We start from the raw sequence: 16513 nt of genomic DNA, 5'->3' as shown, positions 1-16513 counted from the left end.
TGAATATCTGAGGATATAAATAAATAAACTCCCAGTAGTAATTAAGGCTGACATGGATTTTAACAGAGGCATTGAGGTTTTTTTGTTGGTTTGGTTTGTTGTGGTTTTTTTTTAATCCAGTGAACTGAGTAATCTACTCTTATCTGGACAAAATATTCCAATGCTGCTAATTTGCTAGGAACTCTGGGCTCTAAGGAAATACATAAATAATAGCTAGAGGTTTATTTCTCTATTAAGAACAAAACAGGCCTGTTTCTCTTTAACTCTAATGATTGTACTGTACTTAGTGTCCAGCCTTTAACAATTTTTTAGATAAAACTTAATTTCTTTTGATGTGTCTGAAGTACATGTATGTATTTATATTATGTCAGTAAAGGAGTATAAGCATTATTTATGCCAATTAAAAGAAAGAAGAATTTATAGAAATTTATTGATAATTGTTGATACTGAAGTAGAGGAGATACAAAATTTTTATGTGTTAACTGCAACTTCAACAGCATCTTTATAAACCTTAGAGGCTTGACTGTCAAAATTGTCAAAATTATAGCCAGGGACACATTAATGGCTGTGGTGTTGTTGTTTTCTACCTTGAGATGGACTGAGGGAGGTGACCTTACTGCGAGATTTATTGTAAGACTTTGTGCAGGACAGAGGATCAGACTGTAGCTATAATTTTACTTCCCATTAGCTGTCAGTTAAAAATCTGCTGGGAAGATGTCCTATTTACAGATTTCTTTATAGTGCAGCCTAAAATTACATATTTGAGCATATTCAGCTGATAGTTACTTGAAAGTAATGATACAGTTGAGAGGAAATAAATACTTTGAAGCCAATGAAACTTAGTTCCATAAGTGAATGGAAATTTTCTAAGAACATGCCCTCCATGGAATGAATATAATTTAAACATAGATGAAACAAGAAATAGTCTTATACATATTGAAGGGCTATTCTAACATCAAGCAGCATGTGATAATTATTTTTTTACAGTTTTATTCTTGTGTATTCTGCAATTTTCAGTTTGCATTATTTTACTCAAAACATTGCAGGCTAATGACTTTCAGACATGATAGGATGTGGTGTACCTGAGAATCCTCTAATAATTTCTTACAAAATGGTAAACTTGATTGATTGACTCAACTACTTTGCAGTAATCTTTGAGGGTGGAGTGGAGAGGAGGAGTTGGGAAGATTTTGAAATTGGCAGACGATTTTCTCATTGAGCTCAAGTCAGCTTCATGCTGTGTGAACCAGCAGCATCTCTGGCTTTTGCAAAAAGAATGTCAAATTCTTTTCCTGAACAATTTCAGTCACAGATGCAAAAACATGGCTGTACAATTCAAGGGCATTTATCTTTGAGTTATACTGAGAGATGGGAATGTCCAGCTCAAAAAGGGATGTAAGCTGTGGGCAAGGAATGGTTTTCTGGATCAGTGAGAATTACATGTTTGGTAGAAACAGTGAATGCCTTTAGAATCTGTCCTATGAGGGAAATTAAGATTGAAATTATTTTACTCTGTTGAGCTATAAGGCTCTGGGACCTGACATTAGAATAGATAATGATTTTCAGTGATGGAGAATCACTTTATGGAGAGACCCACCCAGACAGCAAGAGAAGCTGGAGCAAGCTTTGTGTGTTTTATTTTTTTCAGGCTTGGGGGTAAATTGATGGAGTTAAAATACTCAAGAGAGGAATGGCAGTCCCTCCCTGTTAACTTAAAAATCAACTAAACAATTGTGAATTGGTACATAATACAGAGGTAAATGAATACATTTTTCAGGGTAGTGTTTTGTTGGGGTTTTGTTTGTTTGTTTGTTTTGTTCTGGTTTTGGGGTTTTTTTGTAAAATTTTTTGTTTTCTTTTTTTGTGTGTGCTTTAATTATTTGAGGTACCTATGCAGATATCTCTCTTCTAAGCACCACAGAAGTTGTATTGAAAAAAGGAGCTATTTTCTTTTTTTTCTTTTTTTTTTTTCCCAGCATATTTTGTTACTGGCTATTCAAGTCTTTGGTCAACATTTTGTCCCTTCTTTTTGATCATAAATTATGAACATAATGTCTAAAGGTCCTTATTTGGGAAACTGTTTGAGCAAAAGCATTTGCTTTTTCTGAGGGCTAGCTCTGTGTTAGAATATACACTAGGAGGGAGGATAGGTTAACTTCCAAGGTGAGCATTCAAACCAGTATCTCGTTTGCATCCCAACTGCAACTCTGTGTTCAGCTCAAAAGAAAACTCATTACCAGGTTCCTCCATCTGACTTGCACACTGTTTAAATAGGAACAGGTTGTGTCATAGCTGTAGCAAAGAAAAGGGAAGCAATACAGTGAATATTCAAGGAAACTCATCTGTTGTTTGAAATGGCAGTTTCCTAACACAAAAACAAGAGCTATTTCCACATCCTTGAGATTACAATGGTGACTGCCATCGAAGAGCACCATGTCAAGTCACTGAACTATCTTCCTTGCAGATCTCTATTTTTCATGTGATTTTAGGACTGCATGGAAAACACTGGAAAATTAATGAAGGTTACTGTTTAGTGGAAAAATGTGCAACAATATAAAATAATAAGGAAAAAATGAGAAAGCAGGACTAAGAGAACTTAACCTCTTTAATGACTAATTGTGCTTAGTTAAGTATCCCAGTTAGCCAGCCTTGTGAGTTAATTATCCTTGCAGATGGTCTTTTCTAGCAACAGGAAAGCATTTTTTTAGCTCTACCTTATATAATGTTATTTAGTTATTATCTAAGTGATCTTTATTAAAATAATCTTGAATTATTTTAGAGCCTGTCCCCTAATTATTCAAGCCTGAATTTATATGAGTAGTCCTTTCTTTCTGCATTGCAGCACTTGTAAATGTAGGATGTAAAAACTTTGAGATTGTAAGTATATGGTTTGTGGATTTACACAAACATCTTTGAAAACTTTACACCGCTGAAGAACATTTTTAAAAATATTTCTTCCTGCTATATACAAAAAATGATAATATTTAATTTTTGTGTATCTGATCAACATTTTTTGTAGAAACGCTTCTGTCAAGAGAACAATTGTGCATTTGGGATTGAAATTATTTTAGAAAGCCAGCTTTGACTATGTCCATTAATAAGTTTTTGCTTACCTTTTTCTGAATTCTTTGAAGTAAATCCTGTTTTAGGGAAAGTAGAGATTAGTGTAAAAGAATAATATTTGCAGCTGATTTAAACCTTTACTGCCATTTATAATTCCATTATTTGCTCTAAAGCATCTAGATGTCAAACCTCAATGCAAAATCTATAACAGTTATACTTCCATAAAGCTAGAGGCTTAAGTGTTTACCAGAAAATCTTACTGCATTCCAGAGGTTCCTCAAGGTTAACAGCAGTCACTAGGAGATGCTTCTGTTTCCATTGGCCCTGTAGTATCAACTTGGTATATCCATCCTCACTGCAGCCTCAGAGAAGGAGGAAGAAATCTGTGTCTGGAGTTCTTGTTAGGCTGTTCCAGGACCTGGTTCATACACTTTAGACACATTAAAGCTTCTGTTACTCAGTTGCCACTAATCAAACCTAACTAAAGCAAAGTTAAGGTTAAATTCAAGTGCTTGCATCTGTCTATAGCATTCAAAACAGTCTAGACCACATAGTTTATTAAGCTAAAGTGAGGAGCGTTGCAGTATCCTTGCTGCACAAGCCTTGCATCAAATTGTTTGTTCCTTATTCCTTGAACTGAATTATATATATGATGTCAGAATGGCAGGCAATCTTACACTCTTTCTGCTTGTATTAAACATCAAATTACACTTGCTCAACAGGTTTGGTAAGGTAATTTATAAAGCACACTTGGTGGCCTCTCACATTTCTTTGCATATAAGTTAACACTATAACAATCTGTACTTTAAAACTGTGTGTTGCAAATATCTCTGTAGAACAACTGAATGATAATATTTCATTGGGACCAGATGTATTACGTGCCGAGATCACCCCTATCTACATATAATGTGAAAGTAAACTAACAGGAGCACAAGAAACAGCAGCAAGTGTTCATGATATATGAAAGTATGCAAAAAAGTTGATAAAGAAATTACCAGTTTGTACTTATTTATTGGCATTACTGCTGAGAATGCTGACCTGAACCGTGTTAGGGGTCTAATTCTGAAGGACTTACACAGAGAAATTGAAGCATTTTGATTGAATTACTGTCTAACTCTGTACTCTTGATATCAGAACAAATCCCTTTCACCAATCCCTTTCTTGGTACAATATTTTCTTGAAGGTTTAAAATCTATGATATAGAGAAATCATTCAGCCATATAGTCTATTTTTCACTAAGGGTTTGCATCATCAGAGCTATATAGAAGATTTTACCTGTGGACAAGTCCCTGGAATTCCCTGCAAGGCTGCACATTTAGTTTACAATTTCTGTATCAGGAGAATGCATATGTTTGCTCTGTAGACAGAGCAGCCCTGGCTCTTGAAGGGTAAAGCTAAGTCATGTCATTATATGAATCATTATATTCATTAGTATGCATTGCCAGAGGGATTTTGGTCACTTGAAAACTTTCAATATGTGACAAAAAAACCCTCATAGAACAGCAGAAACCAAGATTACTTTCCTGTGTTTGAATCCAAGCATAACAGTTCGCAAGAGACCATCTAGCATACTTATAGCATATACCACACTTCTATACAACAACCTAAGGGAATTGGGCATTAAATATTTTTTTTCTGTGAATAATCTGTCATTTGTGTGAATATATTCCTCCCCAGTTGCAGGACTTGGTGTTTTTTCTTGCTGAAATTCCTGGCATTGCTCTCTATCTATTTCCCCTGCCTGTTGACATCCTCCTGAGTGGCAGTACAACCATCTGGTTCATCTAGGCTCCCCACACCCACCACTGGTTTTATATCACCTGCAATCTCCAGAAGAGTGGACTATGTCCCATTTTTCAGGTCATTTACGAAGATCTAAATCGTGCTGTGGCACCTGGGGTACAGCACTGGCTTCCAGCTGGACTCTGTGCTGCTCACCACAACCCTCTCTGCCTGGCCCATCAGCCAGGTTTCAATCCACCTCAGTGCTCTTGCATAACCCATACTTTGTCTGCTTGTCTGTGAAGATGTTACAGCAGTGTCAAAAGCCTCCCTGATGAGGATGAAGTAATCAACACCCACTGCTCCCCCCTCAGCCACCAAGCTGGTCTCCTCATTTATTGAGGGAATCAGGATGGTTAATCACAATTTCCACTTCATAAATCCAGCTGACTGCTCCCGATAATTTGTCTTTCACGTTTCTGGAAACATTTTCCAGTATTCGATGCTCCATCCCAGTGGTGGAAGTGAGGTTGATGAACCTATAAATTCCTGGATCTTCCCCTTGTCCCTCTTGAATTTTGGAGTGATATTTGCTTTCTTTCAGTCTTCAAGAACTTCTTCTGGTTGCTACACAATAACCCAACATAGTTGTGGGTGCTTTCTATCAGACTTCATGGGCTTATGTGTGTTCAGATTATTTAAACTTTCCCTAATATGGTTCTTTTCCACCAATGTCTTCCTTACTCCAGACTTTACCATTGGAAAAAGAGGCTTGTGATTCCTGAAGACTAGTTTTCCAAAAAAGACAGAGTTGCAGAAGTCATATTTGCCTCAAGGCAAATACTTAATCAGAAATATGTTGGGTTTGAGTCATTTCATAGAAAGTTTTTGTAGACCATTGCCTGAATTTCTATTAGAGTGTTGTAAATCACAGGTTTTCCAGGCCATGTGGGTGTTATATCCATGGAGTTAGAAGTCTGCCTACACCATGTGTTCATGTGTCAGTGTCATAGCATAAGGCACCAAAGTGCCATTGGGTTTAAAGATTCCTGTGCAAGGAATGCAAAAACAGCCTGGAGGTTTCAGAGGTTACTTTACATCAATGTACTTTGGTTTTTTCCCTTGCTCTGAGAATTTAAAAATACTGATGTCAGATGGTAGCTAATTTTATTTGTTCTGTTCTCACAGTGACTAAACTACACTGAAGAGAGAGTTAAGTGACTTACTTAGCTTGTAAGTGACTTGCTTATTTCCTGTACTTGAAATTTAATGGTTTTATGTTGTGTAAGCATATAGTTAATGTTGATTATGTGTAACCCTTAGATAATGGCCTTCTAAAACCTGCTGCACATTTGCATGGCAAATATATTCCCTGAAATGATTTATAGTTATTCTTTTATACTTCAAATCTTTTTTCCTTTCTCCCAGCCAGTGGAGGAAGGAAAGTTGTCACACTAATAGCCTGACTTTGTTCCGCACTTGCACATGCAATCCATTTGCTCAGTGGGATTCCAGCTAAGTATAGAAACAAGAACATCACACCGGGGGATGTAAGCACCTAACAGAGACCTGAAAGCTTCCAACCTTAAGCTTTGCTAAAGGAAAATGATCTTAGTGATCTTACTCTGCTGTATCTCAGGCAAGAATTAGAGAAAAATGAAAAACCTTGTCTTGCTCACTTCAAACTTACTTGATAATATATGTCATATTATTTTAAATTGTTATCTGTATCTTGTATTTTCTTCAAGACACAGAAGGTAGTGTTGAACTTTACTTCTTTTCTTAATCTGCCAGGAGCTTTTTTTGTTGGCACAACTGAAATATGAGTTAAATATAACTCCTTGCTCTGCTCAGGGGTGTGTAGCAGACCACAAAATTTAGTGCTGTGTGTTCTGCTCTGTACAATGAGCTTTAGCCCGTTTCGCCAGTAAGCCCACTGCAATTACTGAAGCCACTCAAGGAATGAAGCCTCTCACATTTCAAGTCAAGGCTTTGATTGCACCCTATTTTATCTAGCACGTGGTCAAAAGATGTACTGAATTGTTTAAGACGCTTGTTTTTTTCTTTAATCATAAGTGAAAGGACTAAGCACATACAGTGTTTGTTTCTTCCTAGTAATAATAACTTCTGTATAGTGGGAGACGTGACTTAAGAAATAATCTAAATAACCTTTTCAGAAACAGCATTTCAGCAGTTTAATTTGGTTCCCAGAAGTTGTTTCCTAAAAATTACCTCTGTCAGTCACTGGTAGGACTGATGAATATTTGAATATATGAATCTTTCCTCAGCAAGCACTGAAAATACATCTGTTAGTTAAACTGTTTTCCTTTCTCCTGTGCCCAAATTTTATAAATGTTTTAGACTTCCAGAGGATCATTTTGGATCATTCTGTCAGCAGAGATTATAATTACGGGTATTGTAACTGGATTTGTGATGCTACACTGTAATTTTCAACAGTACAATTGATAAAATATTAATAATGATACAAAGCAGATGGACAGTTCATACTAACTATATTCTTCATTAAGAATTACACAAATTGCAAGATTATGAAAAACATCTGTAGGAGTACAGAGCATTCAGCATCTTTTAAGAGATACAACACATGGATGTTTTCAAATAAAGTAATTGGTATCTGAAATCATTTAATAAGATTTTTATTTCTGCCCAAGAATAAAATATACACTGGTAAAGCTAAGCCATTTCTGGAAGGTGTCTATTCTTGATTAGTAAGTATATCAGTAACATCAGTAAACTCTTACATAATAAAGAAAGGATGCAGGATGAGGAAGGCAAGCTGGAGACCAGAGAGAAATAAGCAAAGTTAGTGGATTATTCTAAAAACTAGACAGATGATACTTGATGCTGCAAAAGTGTCTAGTAGAAATTGTGGAGCCCATTCTCATTTTAGGACAAACAGATAAATCACTGACCTGAACCCAAAAAACCTGCAGGAACTACCCTAATGCTTTTAAACAAAGTTATAAACTCATATCTCTTTCTGTCACTGTGAGAAGGTGAATGTTTCTCTATTTGATTGAAATAAGCGTAGTTACAGTCACTGATGGAATGAGGCATGCTTTTTTTACTAGTCCCATCCAACCTGACCTTGAATGTTTCCAGCGGTATGGTGTCCACAACCTCTCTGAAAAACCTGTTCCAGTGCTTCACCACATCATTGTAAAAAGCTTCTTCCTTGCATCCAGTCAAAATTTACCTTCTTTTAGTTTAAAATCACCTTCCTTTTTTTGATATCAAGAGGGCCTAGTAAAAGATTTGTCACCACCTTTCTTATAATCACTCAATGTTATCTACAGTAGAAGACAGGAGTCTTGCAGCATATCTCACTTGTGCTTTTCCCTGTGATCTAATGGCAAAACTGGTCCATAGCCCCATGGCCTTACTTTTCCTCTTTGGTTTTTCTGTTGGTGATTTGCAAATTCCTTCACCTTTTTCTCTCTAGGAGTTCTGATAAAAAAGATACAAAAGTATTTCACCCTTTCTATTACTTGACATTTTTCCCAGGTCTCTTCTAAAATATAGTAGCAATAATATTTTATTTTCCCTGGAATAGACTTGGGGATCAGAGCATGGAACAACTCCAATAATGTCTTGATTTGTGCCCCTCCATTTTGTCCCAACTCCAACTCTGTTTTCATTTTGCAGGAGCACACACAGAAATGCCAAGTAAAACACCTGTACTGGCAGGTGTCATTCTGGAGATGAGAATTATAACATTAAATTGAAATAGGTGAGGAAGGCAAATTAATTAAGCACTTGATTAAGTACTCTATCTTCAGAAAAGAGGCTTTTTTTTTTTTTTAACAGGATCTCTCATCTCTAAATTCAGGTTTCCTGCAGTGCAAGAATACAATTGTGAATAACAGAAAGTTGAAAAAAGTATTTCTGCCAATGAAAAATAAATAAATTATTTTCTTGATAAAAGTTTAGTTGTAGCTTGGCAAGGATATGACGTTGATAGCAGCTCATCTGTGTTTCTGTCCTGTGCACAGTTACTCAAGTAGAAGGAATAGAGATTCAGATCTCATTTTATCTGACTGCTGCTTGCATGTAGATTTTACCTCATGAAATTGGGCATGCCTCATTTTTCTGCTTCTAATATGGAAATAATAGCTATTTTCATGTAGGGAAGGTTTCTCTTCAAAAATACATCTTTTAGTACATTTTTAAATACATTTCCATCTCTGCAGTACAGAGGCTGTCTCTTTGCAGCGTGCAAGGAGTGATTGTGCCGTGCAACACATGAAGGGGTCTTCATGTTGTCTGTCAGTATTGCCACCAGCTGCTGTGAATAGAAAAACATTTTGTAGCTGGTGTGGTCTTGACAAGAGTGTGAGAATGATACTGACTTTTAGAAAGCAGACTGTTCCTATTTCATGTTTTAGTCATGATGCATTTTACATACCTTGTGAAACAGAATTGTGCTCAACACAGTGGCATGTCTAATATATGTTATGTTTGAAATGACTCTTTAAACTTTAATTTTTTAAGTTGCTATCTGGAGTTTTGTAAATGAGGCTTACTGTAAATTGTAGGTCCTGCATCCCACTAGGTGTTATAGGAATAATACCAGCACAATTTATTTGTGCTAGAATCACAACTATTAATAACTCTGTTGAATAGCCAATGTTAGCACTGCATTGCTTACTCAAACCCCTGGGGAATGTTAAGCAATCAGCAGCTTTCAGGTACTTCAGAAAATGTGTTTCTTACAATTGCCTTTTTTTAATTGCATTTTCTCCAGTGGAAATTTTCAGGTTTTATATAAAAAAATAAATAAAGCAAAAGCATTTTCAAAGAAGCTTTATTTTGTATCTAGGTGTAAACATTTTCATTTGCAAATAAAAAAAAAGATACTGATATGATTGATGGCTGTAGACAAACCTTGGCTAATCCTTTAATACAGTTGACCAGAGGAGAATGCATTAGAAAAATATAAATAATTTTTGAGCTCTTGATAGTTCACAGTTTGGTAAAAAGACAAACAATTAAGCTGGCTTTATGCTTCTTTTTTTTATTTTTAATATAATTTTTTGGTATTTTTTTGTTCTTGTTGCCTAAAGATGTTGACTGTGTCCCACCACAGCTCTCCTGAGATCTTTTGTTCACATTCTTGTTAGCTGTTATGAGAAAAAGTTGGTGTTAATACCGCTGTTACACTGCTCTTTCCTTTCCCTAAGAGATTTTTTTAGTACAATACCCTCTCCCTCAGTTCCTTGAATTCTGACGTGTGTGTGGGTTCTTTGTTTTTGTTTCCCAGCAGCTAAGGAGGCAGTAGGTTTGATTTGGCAAACCATTTGGAAAAGGAGGAGTGGAGAAGTGCCCTGTAACCATTGAACAGTAAGTGCCAGTTTTACCTGCTATTTTAGCCACAGAAGTAAATAGGATATGCAGATGGATTGGCACAAAACTTTTATAATACTGAGAGGCATCCAAAAATGTGCACACCTAGAAGTATAACTACTCTGAAATACTTCAAAAAGAAGGCCAAGAGATCTGCTTGGATGTAATTATGGATCAGGTCATGAGCAGTGTTGAGGTATACAACGTAAATTATTGAAAGCCAAAACTGAAAAGTACCTTAAGTGGCATTCTGTTAAATTGATTTGGATACTAAGTAGTTTGAAATATTCAATATACAAAGCCTCTAAAATTAGAAAACGCAGTTTGGATGTGTGCACACTACTCTGCCCTTGGAAACTAGGAACTAATTGAATAAAGACATGCCTGTCAACAGTATTTGCATGCTATTAAAAACGCTGCACTCTATATACTAAAAATGACTGTCAGCTTTGTTTGCAGCATGCTTGTCTGTTAATTTTAATGCTTTTTTGATTAATGTCAAATTAAAATTTCAATTTCAAAATGCAGGTGTTAACTGCTTTCAATTTCTCCACAGCAGAAACTATCTCTTTAGCAAAAAGCACTGTATAATAATGAATATTACAGGATAGATTTGGATGTGAGAAGCTGAGCTATCCTAATGAACTCTAATCAATGAAGCTCGGCCTTAGAAACATTTAAACATATTTGTGAGTGTATTATGCTTTTAAACTGTTGTTTGAGGATAGTAACACAAGAAAACTATTTAAACCTTACACTTAGTATATAATGCATTAAAAATTTGATTATTGAACAAATTAGTTTAAAATGAAAGTTTTACTTTTTTTGCAATTAAAAATATTACAGCAGCGGAGACAGAAGTTCATAGCACTAGGTTGTTCTTCTGTTAGCTGAGGAAATATGAACATGGCTTTAATATACTCTAGGGTATTTTGTTTATACACAAGTGCAGGGAAGGAGAATGCCATAAGACCCCCCTGACAGTGGAACAAACTGCTCCCTGCATATTTTTGAATACACAGAATACTGATCCTTTTACAGCAGCAAACAGCATGTAGGAAATTAAAAGAACAGTGTCATGTTTTAGTGGAATAGGACTAGCTGGAAAGAGCGTAGAGTATTTTCTTTTTTTTTAAAGTGGATATACCTAGGAAGCAGATTAGACCCAGTCAAATCAATCTTCTTGTTCACTGTTAGTATATTTATGGCTCTCAGCTATGTTTCTCTCTCATTTTTGTACCATGTCTGGCGCTCATTTTTTTCCTTGGGAAGTCACATGCAGCACAATAGCCAGAGAAATACTGATTCAGCTAAAAGAGATGAAGGGTTTTCTGTCCATTAAGTGAACTAGATTGAATAGAGATGGCAGGAAATGAGAGGAAAACCAGAGGAAGGGGACCACAAATTTGACCATTTCAGAGTGTTGAAAGAAATTCTCTGTCTTGTCTAGCTACAAGTTTTTCCATCCACAAAATTTAGTTTCAATACTTCTGCCTCTGAGGGATTGCACACCTTCCTATGCTGTCTCCTTGGGTTTTGGATGGAAGCTAGCTTCAGCTGCTAAGTGATGAATACTGGTTTGCTAGAGAGGAAGAGTGGAACTGAAAAAGTGAGAAAATTGATAAATTACACAAGCTAGAAGGGTTGTGGGATTTTAATGGAACAATAAGTGGCGTGTTTTGCTTTTTTTTTTTTTAAATAAATATTTCATATTTTAGGAATCACTGTGATATTATAGGACATCTCCTGTGGTTGGTAGAAATATGGCTTATAGAAATTATCTGAAAGCAAGTTGCCATGGGGATGTAGCTGCAATACTGCATTAGTAATCAATGTCAAGGCTGCGTTGTACACAGCAGTCAGTCACTGAATTGCAAGTATCGTAGAAGTGAAACCAAAAGATCTCAGTAAGATATTGGAGAGAATGATGACGATTGCAAGGCTTATAATCCCTTTACCAGAATTTTGTGAGCAGTAAATAGCTGGTGATCTTATTGTCAGAAACAAAATTCTGATCCTAGGTTACTTGTAGAAATCTTGCCCTGCCTAGCAGGATCAGAGGAGTTGCTATCTAAATGTTTTCCTACGCACTTGGCACTAATTATGCTCTTATTAAAGAATTTATTTGAAGAGATGCTACAAAGTACTTGTGTTATGGGCATGTACAATATTTTCTCCTGTATTTCCCTAAAGATTATTTTTCAGGACACAACACGTACGATGAGTTTGTTTGTGTGAGGGATAAAGACTGATTACTTTGACATTAGCTGTTTGAGGCCTTGCCTGTGCATATGAGAAGGTTCATGATTACTGAGAGTGTTCAGTCAGTGATGAACAGTTGTTCTGATGGTCTGTAATTGTGCAGAGTGGGAGTATATTGACATCAGTAGTACATAGCTGTTACTGTGTTTATTTAAGAAATACTGATAAACTAAATTGAGCTGGATTTTTTTTGCGTTGATGTTATTCTGGTGATTCATGATATTTTGACATGTAAATTTTTGATGCATTGGATTTTATGGTTGAGTGTTGAAATAGGTAGAAGTAGAGCTGTACTATAAATTGTTTGCTTTCAGTCAGTTATTTTTTCAGTTATTTTTTTACATATCAAACAATTCTCATCTTGTAGGTTGTGTCTTAGCACTAGAATGTGTAGTCAGCTTCCCTGGAGTCTCATTTTCTTTCTCCCTGGTGAAAATGCAATAAAAAAATGAATTAGAAAAAAGTGTGGCCTCTAGTACCTTACTTTCATAACACCATTGCTAAAGGCAGCTGTAGGAGATGAGATGGAACCCTTCCTGTTTATAACTTCTTTATTCTAAAATATTGCTTTATGAAGAGGTGGTGTTTTTGTTTTGGTTTTTTTCTTTGCTATCAAGAGAAATTAGATGTGCATCAGAAAGTGAATTTTAGAAATGCGGAGAGATTTTTCCCTGTATTTAGAATGCCTGTGTTTAGGATAAGATCATGTATGTATATAACCAGATTGCATAAAAAAACATTTTGATTTATTACAGTCCATATAATAAAAACAGTGAAGGGTTGAAGATGAAAGGGAGGAAAAAACCTCACTACAATCCACAAGATGTTTAGCTATATAATTAAGTTTTTGGTAAAATTTAGTTACTGACAGTAGAAAATTTGCTTTCTTTCATGTATATATAAGGCAAAAGACTTGGAGGGTGTGGTAAAAATTATTAGGATATTTACTGGAAGAAATTATGGCTAGGTAGTGTTCAGGACCAAATATTATTGACATATATGAGTGCTTTGCATTTATTTTTATCTGTTAGCTAAAATAAGTTAATTGTTTCTTTCAGTAGTCTATGAACATGGCATATTTGAATGATTTTCTATCCAAGGTGTGTTAAGGGCATCTTACAGTCTATATATAGCATATACTTATCCTTTAATAATCTCTTTTAAATGGGAAAACTACATACCAAATGTCCTTGTTCATGCATTAAACTCCTGTTTCCTCATAGCAGGCTGTGTTTCTTAGACATTTGTTTGAACACATGTTGAAATGAACAGGGTTGAACTCTGCCTCTTGATAATATATTGGTCTGTTCTTAACCTTTTTTTACAGCAGGAGATGTCCCTGATTGACAAAATCCCTGGTATAGTGCAAATACACTGGGATGAGTTCTTAGAAAATTGGCTTACACATGTGTGAGTGCACATGTGGTGTCTGAGCACAGTACAGAGAGCACTGGCCTTTAACCCAAATGCCTGGTCATATTGTGGAGCTCAAGCTCTGTCCTTTGCTGTCAGAGCTGGAGAGATTCTGTTCCCAAAAAGAATTGCTCTTATCCATATTTCCTGTTTACAGACAGAATAACTGGAAATATAAACGTCAAGAAGTTATGCTGGATGTATTTTGAATCCTGATTAAGTTTTTCCTCTTTATTTTTTGTCCTTTTTATTTTTAATTATATATACATTTTGTAATTCAACTGGGCTTTGTATGTTTCTAAAGAAAACATAAACTCAGATTTTGAAATAGAAAATCTAAAAAAAACCCCGCACAACACACTTTTTATTAATTTAAAATTTGGAGTCCAAACTGATCAATACAATTGATTATGAAAACATTTGTAGAAGACAAGACTTCAGTTTAATGAATTTCAGTCCTTTCCCCAGTGTTTTCCAAGAGTAATGGTTGTAGTGCAGTATAACATTGAACTCCTTTTTACTATTTTCTCTCTATTTGTATAACTAATGGAAGTCAAGAATATCTGTTTTCATGAAATGTGGTAGAAAGTATTAGGAAAATTGCTACAAAAGCTAATATAATCTAGAAAACATAGAACTCACTATTTTATAAATTTCATACCTTGTAGAAATAGGTTCTTTAGATTACAGAAACAGAATATTTAATCCTTTGGAATAGTAAAACAGATAACTGCCTTTTTTGCTTCCCGTTATTTAGGGGAAATACTACAAAATATTATTACTCTAATAATTCATCAGTGTCAATTCAGAATTGTTTTAGTTCTTCAGTATTATTTATTTTCATTACTTTTGGATTAAGCACTGGATATTCTTTACTGGAATATTCTTACTGGATATTTTGTTCAGTGTATGTATCTTTTCATGTGCCTCTTTTCCTTCTCATGTGCAAATCTGCATTATTGCAACAATCATATAAGAGCTCTTCATTTTCGTGCAAGGGGCAGGCACAAGTGCTTAACACCTGTCAGTGTTGCTTAAATCTGACACAGGTATCTTTTACAGACTGTTCAATATCAAGATGTGTACAAACCCAATAAAGTCAGCACCTCACAATTCAGAGTTTTAGAAAAAAAACCTTGTATTCAAGTTTTAAATTTACAGCAAGCTGCATGATGTTTCTGGTGATGATGGTGTGTAGGAGGTGATTTCATAACCACGAAAAAAAAATTCAGCTTTGTTCTGCTCCTTGAGAAGTGATGTTGCCTCAGAAAACAAACAAAATATTTCATGGCTGTTTCTCCTGCATAGGATGGGTCTTAGAGTGAAAGATAGTTGCAATTCAAGCTCATATTCCATCAGCTGTCACCTGAGGTTAAAGATCAGCTGGGGTTAAAGAGCAGCCCCCTTAGTCTCCTATCTGCTAAGTTGCCTTAGCCTCCTATGCAATTTCTCTATGAAGAAGAAAGAGGTTTAAAGCTTCTTTAATACTATTAAATCTGCATCAGATCAGGATTATGAACTTTTATTAGCTTTTTAAGCTTTTCTAATCACTGTGGTTAGTTTTTGGTTTGTTTGTTTTTGTTTTGGTTTTTTTTTTTTTTTTTTTGATAATGATCTGTCTGTCTGAAGATTATTGCTTGTTGATAACTGAATCCTTTTTATTCCTAAAGGCTGATGGGGTTTTGCTAGTAGTCTCACAAACAACCCAATCCATATCTAGTAATAGTAGCTCTATGTTAGAATATGAGGAAATTCATGTACTTTTGACAATGAAATATTTATTAAATTAAATCAAAAGTAGCAGGTTACAGGTGAAATTATAGGTACACAATTTTAGTTATTATTTGTCTTGATTGTTTCCATTCCATACATTCCAAGCCTCATTTAAAAACAAAAAAAAACAAAACACAAAAAAATCAAAAACAAACTGGGAAGCTGTTGCACATTAAAATTTCTTTTTCATTGTTCTATCTCTCTTTAAATTATTCTCTCTCTAGTAACTTTGCTGGATGACTGCTTTCATAAGTAGGATATAACTTATTAAAACTTATTCAAGATAGTTTTCATGTTTATTTAGATATCTCAGTCCACCATTTTCATGACTTGCTTGAATAGAGTTCTCTGAGCACAGTGTAAGAACTGTTGAATAAGGCTCAAAATGGGAATGAGATACAAGTCCTTGCCCAGATATGGATTCTTGCTGTGAAATGCTTTCCATCTCCATTAAAGTGAGAGTGCAGTTTTGCTAGTCCTTCAGTTCTTTTTCTGATGCTCATTTAGTGATGCTCAACATCACTAAACCCTCATCCTGCTCACTTGCAGAAAAAAGGCTAACTCCAGAAAACATGCAGGTTACCGTTTGAGGCTCTCTCTGAATGCAGAGTCCAATTTTTTTTCCTATTAAGCACACTGTGAATGATTTCTTGAAGGTCTCCAACTCACAGTAGAAAGTCTTGTATCATGTACCGTGCTTTTATGAAAAATACCATGCATTTATGGACAATATCAAAATGATCTTACAAGGTTTCACTTGTCATTAGACTACTATTGTGATAATTGAAGACAGACTTATTTTGAAACTTGATTTCTGCATTCCTTATTTTTCCTGGTGAATTTATACTTATAATCTTATCTGTGCATAGAAACTGTTCTTCTAGCACCATAAAATACCAATAATATGATTTTTAAA

At 35.2% G+C, this 16513-nt stretch overlaps 1 protein-coding gene across 7 annotated transcripts in view; it reads left to right on the top strand.

Annotated features, from left to right (window-relative positions):
* Positions 1-16513, top strand: part of CDH18 (cadherin 18) — a 481117-nt gene that overhangs the window by 300597 nt on the left and 164007 nt on the right. For 3 of the 7 annotated variants that reach the window (XM_054284627.1, XM_054284630.1, XM_054284628.1), the window contains one exon: positions 10070-10146. The exons of 1 other annotated variant lie outside the window; for it this stretch is intronic. The gene's annotated coding sequence lies outside the window, so the exon portion shown is untranslated. Of the gene's footprint in view, positions 1-10066; positions 10147-16513 lie in introns of all 7 variants that reach the window. 3 more of the 7 variants (XM_054284632.1, XM_054284626.1, XM_054284629.1) reach the window with 1 other exon arrangement.

Source organism: Melozone crissalis, unplaced genomic scaffold, assembly GCF_028551555.1.
Source record: "Melozone crissalis strain CALT ecotype California unplaced genomic scaffold, PUWL_Pcris_2 ptg000042l_1, whole genome shotgun sequence".
Classification (NCBI taxonomy): Eukaryota; Metazoa; Chordata; class Aves; order Passeriformes; family Passerellidae; genus Melozone; species Melozone crissalis.
The sequence above is the reverse complement of the archived record's forward strand: the minus strand, read 5'-3'. Positions and strand labels throughout refer to the sequence as shown.